This window comes from Protopterus annectens, chromosome 4.part0, assembly GCF_019279795.1.
Source record: "Protopterus annectens isolate FY-2018-M chromosome 4.part0, PAN1.0, whole genome shotgun sequence".
Classification (NCBI taxonomy): domain Eukaryota; kingdom Metazoa; phylum Chordata; order Ceratodontiformes; family Protopteridae; genus Protopterus; species Protopterus annectens.
In genome coordinates, this window is record NC_056733.1 from 391,766,773 (window position 1) to 391,782,601 (window position 15,829).

The 15,829-nt window shown below is 34.1% G+C and overlaps 1 protein-coding gene across 1 annotated transcript in view; it reads right to left on the reverse strand.

The window, feature by feature from the left end:
• TMEM132C (transmembrane protein 132C) overlaps window positions 1-15,829 on the reverse strand; it is a 2,628,872-nt gene that overhangs the window by 71,709 nt on the left and 2,541,334 nt on the right. The window lies entirely within an intron of this gene.

Sequence of the window (15,829 nt, forward strand, 5' to 3'; positions counted from 1 at the left end):
TTTGAATATATTATAAAATAAATTAATGTCAGAACACAAAGTCCATTTCAAAGAACTATCTATAAAAACAACTGGGCTGACCTGAGGAAGTCAAGACTGAACATACACGTCAACCAGCGCTGTTCTTCACAAACTATAGGATTCCCTTTCCCATACCTCTCAACTATCCAGATTTTTGCAGAATGTCCAGATTTTTGTCTTACATTTTTGGTGTGTTCCTTATAATTTTTTCCTAACAAATTATTTTTTTTTCACTAAATATTTTTTTTTTATTATTTCAAATAAGATGTCTTAAACATTACATGAAATAAAGATAAATAACATATTTACAATTCTTAAACATTTCTAACTTCAAACCATTATATAACTATTTACATTGGTGTCTATGCAAATAACATTGAAATTCTATATTATATAAAATTAGAAACATAAGATGATATATCTTCTTTGATATTTTCAAGTATTTCCAGTACTTTCATCCAAGAGTAATAGTAAGAAGTAGATATTTTAGTTCTGTTCTTCACTGTTAATATTTCCATGTGAGCAACTGTTGTTGTTAAAGTCTCAAATTCCTTGAACATAGGCGAAGCCTCATTTTTCCAGTGTATAGTTATGATTTTACGTGAAATTGCCAATAGTGACCATAGAATTTTAGTGTCTTTTTTGGTACACAGTTTGGAATAGGAGAGTTGAATAAAATTAAAGACTTTGTTAATTGAAAATTATCATTATAAACAGTCTGAAAAAAATAATTAATGGATTTCCAGTACATATTGAGACATATACATTCATAAAAAACATGCTGCCAATCTGCTTTCATCTTGGTATGGCATCTCCAACATTGATCTTCAATAGAATACATTTTGGCTAACCTATGTGGTGTATAGAAACTTCTATGTAGATATCTCCAAGTGAATAATTGCCAGTATTTTGATAATGTAGAAAATTTGGAAGATTTTAGAATATTACTTTTTTCTTCTTCAACTGGAGGATGGTTGTTTATTAAAGTATAATAATCCCAGTATGATTTTTCATGATAGTTTTTTGTTTTTTTAACAATTTTATAGATATTAGACAAATAACCTGTACCCTGATAAGGCTGTTTTGTGATAAGAATAAGGTATTCAATGAGTTTTGGAGCTCCATGTCTAACTGAAGGTTGCATTTGTTCTATTTTATTTATAAGAAAATGCCTTAGATTTTGTAAAAACAGCCAATTGTCTTTATTTATATTATAATTATAAATTAGCTGTTCCTTTGTTAGAATTTTCCCTTTCTCTATAAGTTGATGCCAAAAGAGTAATGTTTCTTCTTTAAGTATATTTATTTTAGATATTTGGAATGTATCTAGAATATTTGGTGTAAAAGCTATAGGAAAATAAGAAAAATCCAAGAATTAATATTTGGTATTTTGTTTATATATGTTCTGAACACTGAAAGTGTAGAGCTTACATAGTTTGATGGCAATTTATTAATATTATTTCTTTTCCTAAAAATAATCTTTTAACACCCATATAAGGGGTGATGGTATTACTGTTAAGTTGTCTTGTATGTGATTATAATTGATTTCTATGTAAATCTTCTCATGGGCTTGTTTCCATATAGGTGTGTATGAATTATTTAACCATAGTGTTATGTTTTTAATAACAGATGAGGTAATATATAAATCAATATGCGTTAAATTAATTCCACCATCTTCCCAATCTGGCAAATGTTTATTTAAGGCTATACGGGGTTTATTTGGAAACCATAGACAATTTAAAATTAGTTTATTGTATCTTTGAATAATATATTTGGGAGGTGGCAATGAAAAATTTTGTATTAAGTATAATATTTTGGGAAATATGTTTATTTTAATAAGATATAATCTGTCTGCTGTTGAAAAGATATATTTATTCCAGTAACCAATTGTTTGTTCTATTTTGTCTAGTATTTTATTATAGTTAAATATTAGAGAATCTGTTAATTCATTGAGTAGATTTATTCCCAGATATAATAATTTACTTTCTGTTACTATATATTTGGAAAATCTTTTGTTTATATTATTTTTTTTTACAATTACAGGGCATAATTTTAGTTTTGTTTTCATTAAATTTTAAGCCTGAAATATTTTGAAATTTATTCATGGAGTTAAATAGAGCATTCAAAGACTCATTTGCATCTGAGAGAGTTAATAGTATGTCATCAGCAAAGAGTTGGATTTTAAGGTTTAACATTTTATTAATACAAATGCCCTTTATGTTATTGTTTGATCTGATTTGATTTGCAAAGGGTTCTATGAGTAATGCAAATAACAATGGTGATAAAGGGCAACCTTGTTTAGTTCCCTTTTTATTGTTATAGGGCCTGATCTATATGATCCCAGTTTAACATATGCAGTAGATTTTTCATATAGTATTTGGATAAGATTATTAAAATTAGAAGGAAAGTTATATTCTTTTAAAACTAGTGAAAGAAAGTTCCAGTTAACCGAATCAAAAGCTTTATTAATATCTAATGAGATTACATTTAAATTTAGGACTTTATGTTTGCTATAATCTATTAATGTTAGTATTCTTTTAATATTATCTGAAGTATTTCTTCCTTTAATAAAACCTGTTTGATCTTTGTGAATTAAGAAAGGAAGAAAGTGTTTGATCCTATCTCATATATAGCCATAAACATCTTGTAGTCTATATTGAGTAATGATATTGGCCTATATGAGGAACACTGTTTTTCATCTTTATCTGGTTTGATAATTGGGGATATCAATGAATATTTCCAAGAGGGTGGTATATTCAAATCTTTATTGGCTATATCATATACTTTTAATAATAAAGATATGGCTTGATTGGGTATTAATTTATACATTTCTGGTAGCATATTGTCTGGGCCAGGTGCTTTATTTGTCTTGAGCTTTTTAATTTGTGATTTTAATTCTGTCATATTGATTGGTTTGTTTATAATGTCTATTTGTTCTTGTGTTAATTTAATATGAATATTGTTTTCTAAGTATTTTTTATATCCTTAGTAGGTGTATCTTGAGTATTTATGGAATTATCAATGTTAAATTGGAGTCTGAATGCTTCTAAAATATCATTTAGTTCCATAACTCTTTTGTTAGTATTGGGAATAAATATTTCTTTTATTTGCTTAGATTTAATTTTTTTTGTTCTATTAGTTAAGTATCTCAGGTGTGCTGATTTAGTAGAGTATGAGTTTATTTTATCTTTTCTAAGTTAATCATAATCTTATGGTGTAGCAATTCTGTATACTTCTTATTGATTTGTGTAAGTTCTTGAACTTGAGTAGCATTACCCTTTTGTATTTCCAGTTTCAATTTATCTGCTTTGTTTTGTAAGTCTAGCATATCTTTATTCCATAACTTCCTTTTATTTATGTACCAGGATAATATCTTCCCATATGTAACTGCTTTTAATGAATCCCAGACATATATTTCTGAAATATCTTCTGTGTAATTTATTTCTAGAAAGTTTTTGATTGTTTCTTCATAAAATTCTTTGAAATCTCTCAATTTTGTGATATAGGAAGGTATCCTAGTAATGGGATTTGAATAAAATGGTGTAAGCTCTATTTCAAAGACTATGGCATTATGATCAGATAAAGGACAATTTATGATTTTGACTTTGTCAATTTTGTTATTAGGTCATTGGCAACATATATTCTATCAATTCTAGAGTTAGTTTTATATCTATGAGAATAAAATGTGAAGATTAGTGAGTCTGGTTCTGCAAATTCATTTATATCTTTTAAATACAATGTATCTATAAATTTTGATAGTGCTTTAGAGATGGGTTGTTTTCTTCTTTTGGATTTAGAATCTGTATCTTTTTCATTCATTATACAGTTGAAGTCTCCTGCCAATATCTGGCTACCCTTAGTTAAATGAATTATCTCTTCAAAATGCTGTTTAACTGTTTTTAATCCTAGTCCTGGGATCCAATATAGATTTACTAACGTATAGATTCTCTTATTTAACTCTATTGGAACTAGACAAAACATACCTGATGTATCTTGATGAGTAGTAATTATTTTAGGTGTTATAGTTGAGTTGCAGTAGTTTAGCTACTCCTCTTTTTTGTTTTGTATTGAGAGTTTATTAGTACTGTGTAATTATTAATATTTAAGTTGTTTATATCTCTATCTAATAAGTGTGTCTCTTGTAAAAGACTATTTGTGGTTTATGTAAGTTTATGTACTTGAATAGGCTTCTCCTTTTATTACTATTATTTAGACCATTAACATTTATGGATAAACATTTAATTTCCTAGTTTTGAGTTTGTTTTATGTGTGAGTTTATGTAAATATTGTTTATTCTTAGTTCCATCTTGGATACAGTATTCAAAAAGTTTTTCTTGTATGATTTTTGCATGTTTCTGAGTGACACCAAAGTGATAGAATAAAAAAAAAACAAAGAACTTCCAAACTTGTAATTCTTAACCTTAAAAACCATTCCCTATTGCTATGAGGTAATATACCTCTTCGTTTGGTTAGTGAATCTAACCAAACAAACTTTCTACCCTCACAAATAATATTTGGATCAGTTTCTCTTATCCTCTTAGTTTTGAATAAAGATAATTGAATAATATATTAAGATAATCTAATCAGCTAAAATATATACATATATTCTTTACTCATCTTATTGTAATTCAATAATACTTACTTCTAAGCAGGTTTCAAAAAGGTACAAATATTTAGATTAAGGTAGTATCATTTCAAAATAATTTAGGGTATTAATAAACATCATGTTAAAATCTATAACTGTATATTTCATACATCTGTTGAAAACTATTTACTGACATTACTATATAATACAGTACCATTGTTGTGCAATTGTTTTAGACTACTCAAGTCCAAAACCAGTGTTTAAATTAATATTTGCAAAGTCATATTGGAATAAAAACATGAATAGTTCTGAAACCACATCATATTTCATGTTTAACATAAACTGAAATGTATAAGTATATTAATATTTCTTTAGTAGACATTAAATATGTTCCTCTGATTGCATTTTTCAGCTTTGCAATGACAATTCCCATGGCTGGAGACAACAAGATCACAATTTAGACAGCTCCCTTATCCAAGAGACCACTCATAATGTTGTTACCTGATTGAGTGTCTTGTTGCCAACACTTCCATCAACCCTCAGAGGGACCCTGCACAATGAAAACTGACACAGTACAGAGGTAAAACTGCAGCGCACTTGACCACACCCTCAAAGCAAACATCTATGTATATCACACATCAACTCTCACAGCTTAGACTGACACCCAACCAGTGCATCTATCTGCTGACAACAAGTGCTGGAGATACAATCCTGACCTACTCAACACCAGTAATTCAATCCTATGACTGAACAAAAGTATACTGGAGAACACATCAAAACAATGGAAGCTGCCAAGATTCAAACCGCCATGTACGAAAATATTACAGGCCAAAATTCCCAACCCATTTTGCAGCAAAGAGACAAAACGTATTCAAACCATGGGGCAACACCTTTACCACGTCAAAAAGGTGTCCAAGAAGCTTGTTTTTCCTCCAACATCGGAGGACAGCCACGATGATCCATGCACTGCAAGAGTACCATTTTATCCTGGCAATTGCTTCACGACTGTATATAGAAACATTTAATCCAAATCATTAACTGGCACCACAACAATATTTTTCAGAAAAGTTGTTTTACAGCCAATGATCAGACAGAACGCATCATTGAGAGGATACATTTATCAAATGTCAAGTGCCCCAGCCATAATACAAGTGTCTCCTCAAATCAATCCCCAACGAATCTACTGCCCACCAAACTTGCAGACCAATACTGGCATCCTTTCATGCAGTCACATTGAAACACAAAAATACAGGTCCGCTGATCAGGAACAACCAGGCTCTCAACTGCCAGACAACACACCCGTCTGCAGAAAGTTCCAAGAATCATAGTTGCATTGTCAAGCATCCTTGTCCACACTAGCAGTAACATGATATACCCGCATACACTAGTATTGTGTCATTCTTGATAATGTAAAAAGCCAGGCAATATTATAAGAAGGGTGAAGCCACAGCCAGGCAACATAACAAGAAGAGCACAGCCGCAGTCACCATTCAGATGAGCAAATGGGAACAGCATGAGCCATCTAAGGATGGATAGCCCGTTGAGTACCTGCCACAATGCATGCCCATAATGCATGGCAACCCAGTAACAAATTAGGGTGTGGGCTAAGCCTCTCCCCCTTCCACTCAAATCAGATCCAATACAATATGTGTGTAGAACACAGATGCTTCGACAAAGCCCAAAGCCACATGGGATATAAACATTGTATAACTGACACACCGGGTCAAATCCACTGTTGTCATGTTACTCATTATAGTTGCCTATACAATCATTGCTTCCACTTTCTCCATCTAGTATACCATACCGCCATCTAAATGTTTGATTTGCCAAATGCACATCCAACCTTCTTGTTGCATCCCACCTGCCCACCCGAGGGCATACCTTGGCAGCAGGACATCAGTAGTATTCTGCAGGAGCACCAGCGTGGGAAATGGCAACCCTCCCCAAAACAAACCTGTCAGTTGCTTGACATTTACTAGTTTCTTTAGAAAATTTGTAAAACAGCAGTGATTTTATTTGCTGATGATTAATTTCTGCTTTTTAAACTCTGCTGTGTAAAACATAGTAAGGGATAGCTAAAATGTCTGGAAATCTAAACTGATAGAAAGACAAGCAGATATATGTCCTTATCTATCAAGGTGCTAGAAGACATCAGTAGCCATAAACTGAAAGTGCTTCAAAAATAAATATCTGTGTATATTTATATGAGCCTTTTATATTATTTATGTTTCCTTAGAAGGAATTTAGGTTTCTGTATCTTTAAATGTGAACCTAGCTTATTTTCTGACTAGACGTCAATTAGAAAGAGTCAGGGGATGGCGTACACAAGTAAATGCGACAAGCAATAAGTAACTCAAGTTTCTAGTGATGTTTGTGGCTGTCAAATTGTCTCGAGAACCAAGCGGGAAAAGGTATGTGTTTTTCTTTTTCTTTTCCCTCCTCTTATTTGGTGACAAACTCATGTAGTGTGCACGCAAGCACTCTAGTTTACGGAGTAGTGTCACAACTGTCAAACTTTGCATTTTAAACATGCTATGCCTTATTTCTCTACAAAAGAAAAGACAACAGGATATCTAAGCTAGTCACAAGCATCTTTCAACTCCGGATGTCTGGAGCCACAACACACATGACTTATAGCCTCAAAATATCACTTAAAACATATTTTTTCACTGGACTATATCAGTATGTGCATATGGGTCAAAGGCAGAACATCTTTTAAGATTATTTAAAGTAGTCTTATGATACATCCTAACTGAAATACTTCATTTCAAAAGCAACACATTTCCACCCAGCATTAGCATTTATCCAAACAGGGACACTTTTAACTTATAAAAAGTAATACTTTCAGGGATGTAACTGATAATAAGTTATATAGCAGCCATTACTATACCTATTAAGCAATATAACCATATACTGATTAAAGTATTATAAGTTAATGAAGATTTTATAAAAAGAAGAGAAAAATAAAACCAACAAAACACAAAGAGAGAAAATAAATAAATAAATAAATAAATAAATAAACTATTTGGGAACATTATTATGCATTGATTACTCTGATTAAGAATATGAAAATAATAGATGGATAATAATGAAAAATAGAGTAATGTTTAAATTATGCTTAGTATATTGATGTGATTTGAGATAAATGTATTTACATTTATGCTAATTTTGACATTTAAAATATAATTGAAAACAGTACCTGTTTTGGTGTAACTTGAAGACAGTAAGAACTTTTCTTTTGTTGTTAGTATTATTATTTAGATTTTTACAGAATATAACATATGTAAGATTATTTGTCCTTTAGTTTTTTTCCTTTGCTCAACAGTTTTTCAATTATTTACTTCAGCATTTCTCTTGTGTACTTATTGTCCAGTCCATAGATTCTTCATGTGTTAGGATGTTGTTGTTGGTAAGGTATTTTATTGCTGAATCTACTGTTTCAAAGATTTTTATTCCATTTGGTAGAAAAACTTTCAGTCTTGCTGGAAATAAAAGATGGACTTTCAGTTGCTTTTTCTTCAAGGTTTTTTTATTGGTAGAAATTATTTTCTTTTTGAGACCACCTTTGTAGAATAATCATTGTCAAATCTTATTAATGAATCATTGTATTTGATGGGAGAATTTGCCCAAGCATTTCTTAATATAAGATCTTTATCTTGTGTAGAAAAAAGTCTCATAATTATAGATCTCGGCTTGTTCTTACCCGGAGAAGAAGCATTTCCAGAAGCTGCTAGTGATCTATGTGCCCGTTCTATACCATATGAAAGAGCTTCAGGTATTTTTGTTACATCTGGTATCCAGGTGGTAAGAAAGTTTATCATATTGTCCCCTTCAGATTTTTCTGGTAGACCATATATTCTAATATTATTTCTTCTTGTTCGGTTTTCCATATCATCAAGTTTTTCTAGTAAATATGTATTCTGTTGAAGTAAGAATTCAGTTTGTTGTTCTTCTACTTGAACTCTAGTGTCAATGTCACTTAATGACTGTTCAGTAAGTGATATCTGTCCTTTCTGCTGTGTAAACATTTCTTGAAGCTGTTCCAGTTGTTGTGAGCACTTTTCTTTAAAAGTATCTATTTTATTGTCCATCTTTTCGATTTTTATTGTAAGTTCCTGTATATTTGTAATGAGAGACTGCAGGTCTTTTTTGAGAGAAGAGTCTTGTGCTGTATTCCTTAGATGACTCATGCTGTAAAGCTGATATTGGTGCTGATTTTCCAGTAATTAATTTGACAGGAATTATTCAAGTTCTGACAATAAAATTTTTCTTATAGATGCTCAGAGTTATTAGAAATAAGTTAGTAATAAAAATTTCTTCAAATTAAATATTATTTTGTAAAATTCCTGTCAGGAATTGTATTGAGGTAAGAGAGCTGAAATGAAGTGCAGCTATCAGTTCAGCATCCTAGCCACGCCCCCCCCTAACAAATTATTGAGGATTGACGTAACTAAATAATGACAGGCATTTGGGCTTCATGTTTCAAATCATTCTTAAAATGCATGTGAATGCAAAACCTTTTGTCCTAGCAACTTTCTTTGTTTGTAAGAGTAATATTTAAAATTTGTCCCTGATTTTGATGTTTGTTCCTCCATTAATATTGGCTTTATCCAGATTTCTTGTGTTAAGAGGTTGAGAGGTAAAATTACAGCTGACCTTTAAAAATGTAAAGCTGATTAAATTTCCTTGTATTATTTCAAGTAAGATGTGAGGGCTACAGCCCCTTGGAATTTGTGATGTGCATACTCTGATTTAACAGACAGAAAATGGCCTCTTTTACATTTGCAGCAGTTCAATTTCCTTCCTGTAATCCTAATTCCACTTTAGAGATTTAAGTCCAAATGTAATCTATTTTTCTTTCTAGACCTGCATCACGCTATTATAAAACCACCACCATACCATTCTGATTCCCACAATGTTTTGAGCAGTACAATGGTTCAGTGCCTAAGATCTCTTTTTCACTGCTATATTGCTCCCTTCTGGCAACTAAGTTTATATGTTCTCCATGTGCCTGTGTGGCTTTTCTCTGGGTACTTGAGTTTATCACCACTTCCCAAAACATTTTGGTTGATTATCTATTTCTAGATGCACAGTATTTACTCTTATCCTTAACAGTCTACATGTACACACGCACACCCACACACACACACACACACACACACACACACACACACACACACACACACACACACACACACACAGAAAAGAAAAAAGCTTGAGTATTCAAGAACCAGACAAGGACAGAGAACTATGCAGCCTTCATACCTAACTTCTTTTGTTTACAGTAGAAAACCATTACTACTGACCAGGCTCTAGCATTATTTGAGGAGGTGAGAATGAGAGGATGAAGATCCCTTTCAAATACAAAGTCCTGGAATTTTGTGTGCTTTGCCTCAATGGAGGACAGCTTTGCATAAACTGGCACCGCACCCCTTCAATGCTCTTAGGTAGCCCAGTCACCCAATATTATATGTGGTCCTGTTTTGAAGATCACTGAACAGCTGCAATAACAGTATTCAGATTTAATAGAATTTTAGTCTGTGTTTAATTTTCATTGATTTTACCATCCAATTCCCTTGCTACAGTCTTCAGGGAGATAATTATTGCCATCATTTCATGCATGACAGACTTCAAATCAGTTTTGCTGTTCCAGTGTCTGACACAGTGAATTGTTTGCAGTTTTACATTTGCCCAAAGCTTCAAACATTCTTAATTCCATTATAGTGGCTAATGGTAAGCCTACAGCTTTCTTTAGTGCTTCACAAAAAACAAAAGCTCTGACAAGGAAACCATGCTTCCTCTACCTAGTTTGCCATGATGAAGGGCAGTGACTGGAAAAGGGCTCAGAATTTCTTGCTTCCATCTGATGACTGATGGCTTTATTATCATCTTGCGCCATCATTATCCTTCAAAATGACCCATCACTTCTGAAACTCAAGTTCCTAAGTAAAACTAACTTAATTTTCTGAAGAAGCATCATGCTCTTTGCTCTAGCTGCACTTACCCATGTGTCACCTATCGGGTGGCCAGATTCATTAATGGCACCAGAGAGCACTGATCATGACATTTGTACCCATTAAAGGTGAAACGATCAGTGAAGCTGCTTTGGGAGCATATGCCAACTCCAGGAGATACTTATTGGTCACAGCTTTTTCCTAAAACTGGCTAATCATTCACTTTCTGCATAGTACTGAAAATTTACTCAAACGTATTACATGAGGCAGAGTTTAGGGATTTGGATGGCTAGCAAACACTGAGTTAGTTATCTGGGACAGATTCTGGAAATTTTGCATTGTGGGTCATATAACTGTACCCAGTCTGCTCCACAGAAACTTGGCTAAGCGAAAAAGAGCAACAAAATTATGGACGTTTCCTTCTTTGGGAAGTTGAATTCATTCACTTCCTAAAAAGGATATGAGAAGAACAGGATGGTGAATGATATACTAGCACTGCTTAGGTTCTCACTTTCAAAGCTAGACTGGCAGGTACGTGTGCATTGCAGGAAGTGCTGCCGTCATTTTAACCAACCTGATGTATATGTGTGATAGCTAGAAAACAATTTAACTATGTGCCAGCAGCAATATCTGAGGAACTCAACATCCTACTCAACTGGTCAAGCAGGCCAATACTGCTCTCTAGTGTTCAGACTGGGAAGTGCAACAACTCAAGCATCAGTCTCACTTTCAAATGCGATAGGTGGCACTGGCAATGAAAATCCCATGAACTACTATTTCAAGATTGGGCTATGAATCGGAATTGATTCAGCAACTGTACTGTTGCATATGGGCCAGACTTCAGTGGTTTCATATGAAAAGCCTTTGAAACAAAACAAACCATGTGAAAATTTGAGACCAGATTATCAACGATCATGGAAATAACCTAGTAGACATAGTGACCTGTAATAAAGGTAGCAACATAAGGCAGCTGTACTTCCACAAGTTTACACTTCTGTTTTTGCTCATGCACATGACACTGATGGCACAGCTCTTTGGTGGGGAACATCTTTGCCTTCAGGCTTCAGAATCCAGGGTTCAGTCCTGATCTGCAGTCAATGTATGTGTGGTGTCTGCATGTTTTTTCCACGTCTGCATGGACCTTCTCCAAGTTTTCCTATTTCGGCCCATCTGGCAAACTCATGTAGCTTAACTGGCTATGGTAAACTGTTTACATATATTGTATTTGTTCTTCAATTGTGACCTGGACCATGGCTTAATAGGACCATGATGACCACTTCACTTGCTCAGTTAACAAATTAATAAATTAAAAAAAAAAAGGTCCTGGGCCTCAAAGAGGATGATATACTTTGGTGCTTTTCATCTAGATTTGAGAATTTGTTATTCTGTTCTTCTCTTCCAGTTAGCTGGTATTTTTTGTGAAGAAGAGAACTTTTTGGACCAAGTAAATGGGACCACTTAAAACATTAGCATAACAATCATGACATGAAGGGATCATTTCATACTCAGCTAATAAGCTTTCAGGTGTCCTGTTCATCTTCTTACAGCAGATAAAACCAAATTTAGCACATCTTACATATACAGTACAGGATATAACAGTACAAGTCTAAGCAGTAAAAGCATTGAGCATAGGCATCTTGGGGAGTATGTAAGGCCTTTTAACATTTGTTCAGAGTATACTTTGGGAGAGACAGAGGACTTATTCAAATCTGACAGGAAAACATTGTTTCAAAAACAAGAATATGGTAAACAACACTGAGATGGTTAAAATGACCATGGCTGCATCACAGATTCTCTTTTACATGGGAGGAAAAAACAGAAGAAAACAAGATATCTCTGCTATCTATAGTTATGATTCTAAAGAATTGCTAATAAAAAAAATAATGTCAATGGATGGGAATAGATAATGTTATTATTTCCTACTGCAGCAAACATCTCATTGTTAGGAGTAATGTATTACACCTTTTTTGCATTAAGAAAAAAGTTTTCTGAGTGTTTCCAAAAAGATAAATAATTGCTTATGAAATAGTTCAGCTTCATAGTCAGAGGTATCAAAACCTACTGAATTATGTTAAACATGTCTTATATGCTCTCCACACTGAATAAAAATAGAAGTTGTATTCATGTTGAATAAAGACAGCTGGGATTCAAAATGGCTTAATATTATGCAGAAGCCCCATCTCAGAAGCCTTTCATTTTGCAGCAAGACTTTCTGATTATTTTACCACTCTACAGCTGCAATTTTCCCCTCATGAGTCCTTAACATGAAAAGCAGTCTCTCAGGTGAAACCACAAGCTAATACAGTGGTTTAGGGGGAGCGGCTAATGCTAATTAGCCATGTACCCCCTCCACCCCCATAAATGTTCGTAAGTCCCAAAATGTCCAGTCAAACAATTCAGAACAATCACTCGATCAAGTAAGACATTACTGTAGGAGAAAAATGTTATCAGAAGAAGGCAGCCACCCACTCACTTCTATGGGAGTACTTGTGGTGTAGGTATGTACACTTGAGTCATGGGGATGGGGGGCTGTCAGTCTAAATACATATGTGGACGTGTGTTAGTGTCTGTGGGGACATAAATAAGGCTGAATGAATGTGTGTGTGTGTGTGTGTGTGTGTGTGTGTGTGTGTGTGTGTGTGTGTGTGTGTGTGTGTGTGTGTGTGTGTGTGTGTGTGTGTGTGTGTGTGTTTGTGCGCGCGTATGTATGGATGTGTAAGTGTGGGTGTATAAGTATGTATGTGTGCGTGTTTGTCTGTCTGTGTGGGTGGCTGCAGTATAGCCGGTAGTGGATCTTGAGTCTGGATGTGTGTGTCTGTGTTGGAGAGTCCATGTGAGTGAGTGTGTGTGTGTGTGTGTGTGTGTGTGTGTGTGTGTGTGTGTGTGTGTGTATGACAGTGCATGTGTCAGTGTCTGTCTGCATTTCCATGAGTGTAATGAGTATGACAGAGCTTTTTTGTGAATGAGTGAATGTGTGCATGTGTGTTAGAATGTGTGGAAGTGTATGTGTTCCTTTGCTAACATGATGCATGGACTGCTAGGAAGAACACTGCAGTGTTAGGGCTGACAGCAAACTGTTTAATTCAGAGACATGGTAGTAAGACACTAATAACCTTGCTCTAAACTGGAATTTTTCCCTTTCATTTCTAATTGACCAATGTTGTGCAATTAACACAGGTGAGAGAAATTCTCTGAATCCCAAAGATTATGAGTTGTGGTAAACGACACATTTAAAAAAAATGTGAAAGACAGTTTATTTCTTGAAGTGAAGCTTCATTTCTCTTGGAAACAGAAAAAAAAAACAGTTTCAGAATAACTGCTTTGTAAGCATTAATGTGTTCTTTTAGTAAAGCACATAAAGGCAGATATGTGAAGAAATTCCTATAGTAATCAAAAAAAATTAAATTTCTTCTTCACAGAAGATTGAAAAAAAATAGTACAAGTCAGTACATTTTTTATTTATTAATATCCTTTGTGTTTCAATAACACATCTAAGAGGAACAAATCCTTCATTAATTTATAAACAGTTAGCAGAAGAAGTCAAGCATGTATCTAGTCTCTCTTACCATTGGAGCTAGTAATCCACTAATCCCCTCTAGCCCCTACCTCTAATTACAACTTAATTTGAATACACAGTGCTTAGGAATATCCACCACTAACTGCAGAAACTGTTCCACATTCCCATTACCTGTTCAATAAAGTATTCTCTCATGACTATACTGAAATTATACTTTTATATCAGCACATTATATTCTCACCCCGTTTTAAGGCCCTCCATTTCAGGGTTAATTCTCCCTCACAAATATACAAGGACAGAGTTAGTGGTCCCAAATTACATGTATCTAGTAAACAGAACATTCTAGCTCGTCCATTCTCTCATTTGTGTCTTCCTCTGCATCAGCCTCCTAACTTTCCTTTTGAACCCTTCTGAGCAGTCAGATCAGATGTCCCTTTCCCTGCATTTTCTGTAGAAGAGAGGATATTACTCAAGGTATAGCCTTACCACTGCCTTATACAGTTTGGTGTCTGTATTCTTCTGTTACTGAACTGAGTACAGAACTGTATCTAGATCATCTGTAAGGAAGCTGCTTGCTATGATGTAACAAAAGGCTTGCCTCGGTTATCACCACAAACTGAGCACTTCAGTGCTTCAGCCATGACCGCAAGTGCAGTATTAGCATTATGAAGCAATGATGTCCTGACATCCTGTTACAGCTTGCACCCATGGCAGCTGCCCCTTTTTCCTATCTTACCCATGGTGATGCCTGATTACCTTTACAACCCTTTACTTAAATGCGCTACCTCTATGGTTACATAAATATAGAGAGAACAGAAAAGATGACACACAATGAATTACTATCAATATGCACACTGAAATTACTCTGCCTGTAACTTTCCATGGCAAGCACTCAATGAGTTTATTATTAGCAGATAGAAAGACAGACAGACAGATATAGATACATACTTGTGTACTTGCCTATAATACAAATGCATGCTTTGGTAAGAAATGCTGACTGATACCCTTTGGCTAGCCAACTATCTATCTGTCTTTCTATCTATCTATCTATCTATCTATCTATCTATCTATCTAGCCATCTATAATATAAATACAGTAGAGAGTCAATTATCCAAACTAATTGGGACCTAGGGTAGTTCAGTTAACCAAACTGTTTGGATAATCAAACATTTAAACTGCTCTATTCTTGAATCTGAGATAAGGGAGACTACAGTACAGTCAATGACATTGAAAAGTAGCTTTTTAAAAATGAGACTATGCTCCACACAACATTATCGGTAATGTAGTTTAACAAAAATATGAAGTCCTTGGAGTAAGGATAAAATGTGCAACCTTTTGCTCATCTGAGCCCGTAAGTAAATGTGCAAACCCCTGAATATATGACACACAATTTCCACTTAATGACTGCCACTCCATTTCCTGCCATATGATGTTCCACTATGCAATATGTTCATGTAATTCTCTGTATTCCATTTTCTTTTATCCTGTGGATTTGTGACATAACTGAGTATGCTTTACTACTGCCATGACAGAAACTGTGAAAGCTACCTGCTGTAGCTACTAGCAGGTCTGTTTTGCTTAAGTTATCATTCTTGACTTTTATCTCCATGAGATTCTTACACAAACAAGTTTGCTAAGAAGCTCATTTCCAAGCACTAGGCAAAGACATAAATAATTCACAACTTCAAAGGACTGTATGATGTAGACTTCTTAAAAGAAAGACCCAGCAACAGATGAACCAGAGAAACCCCT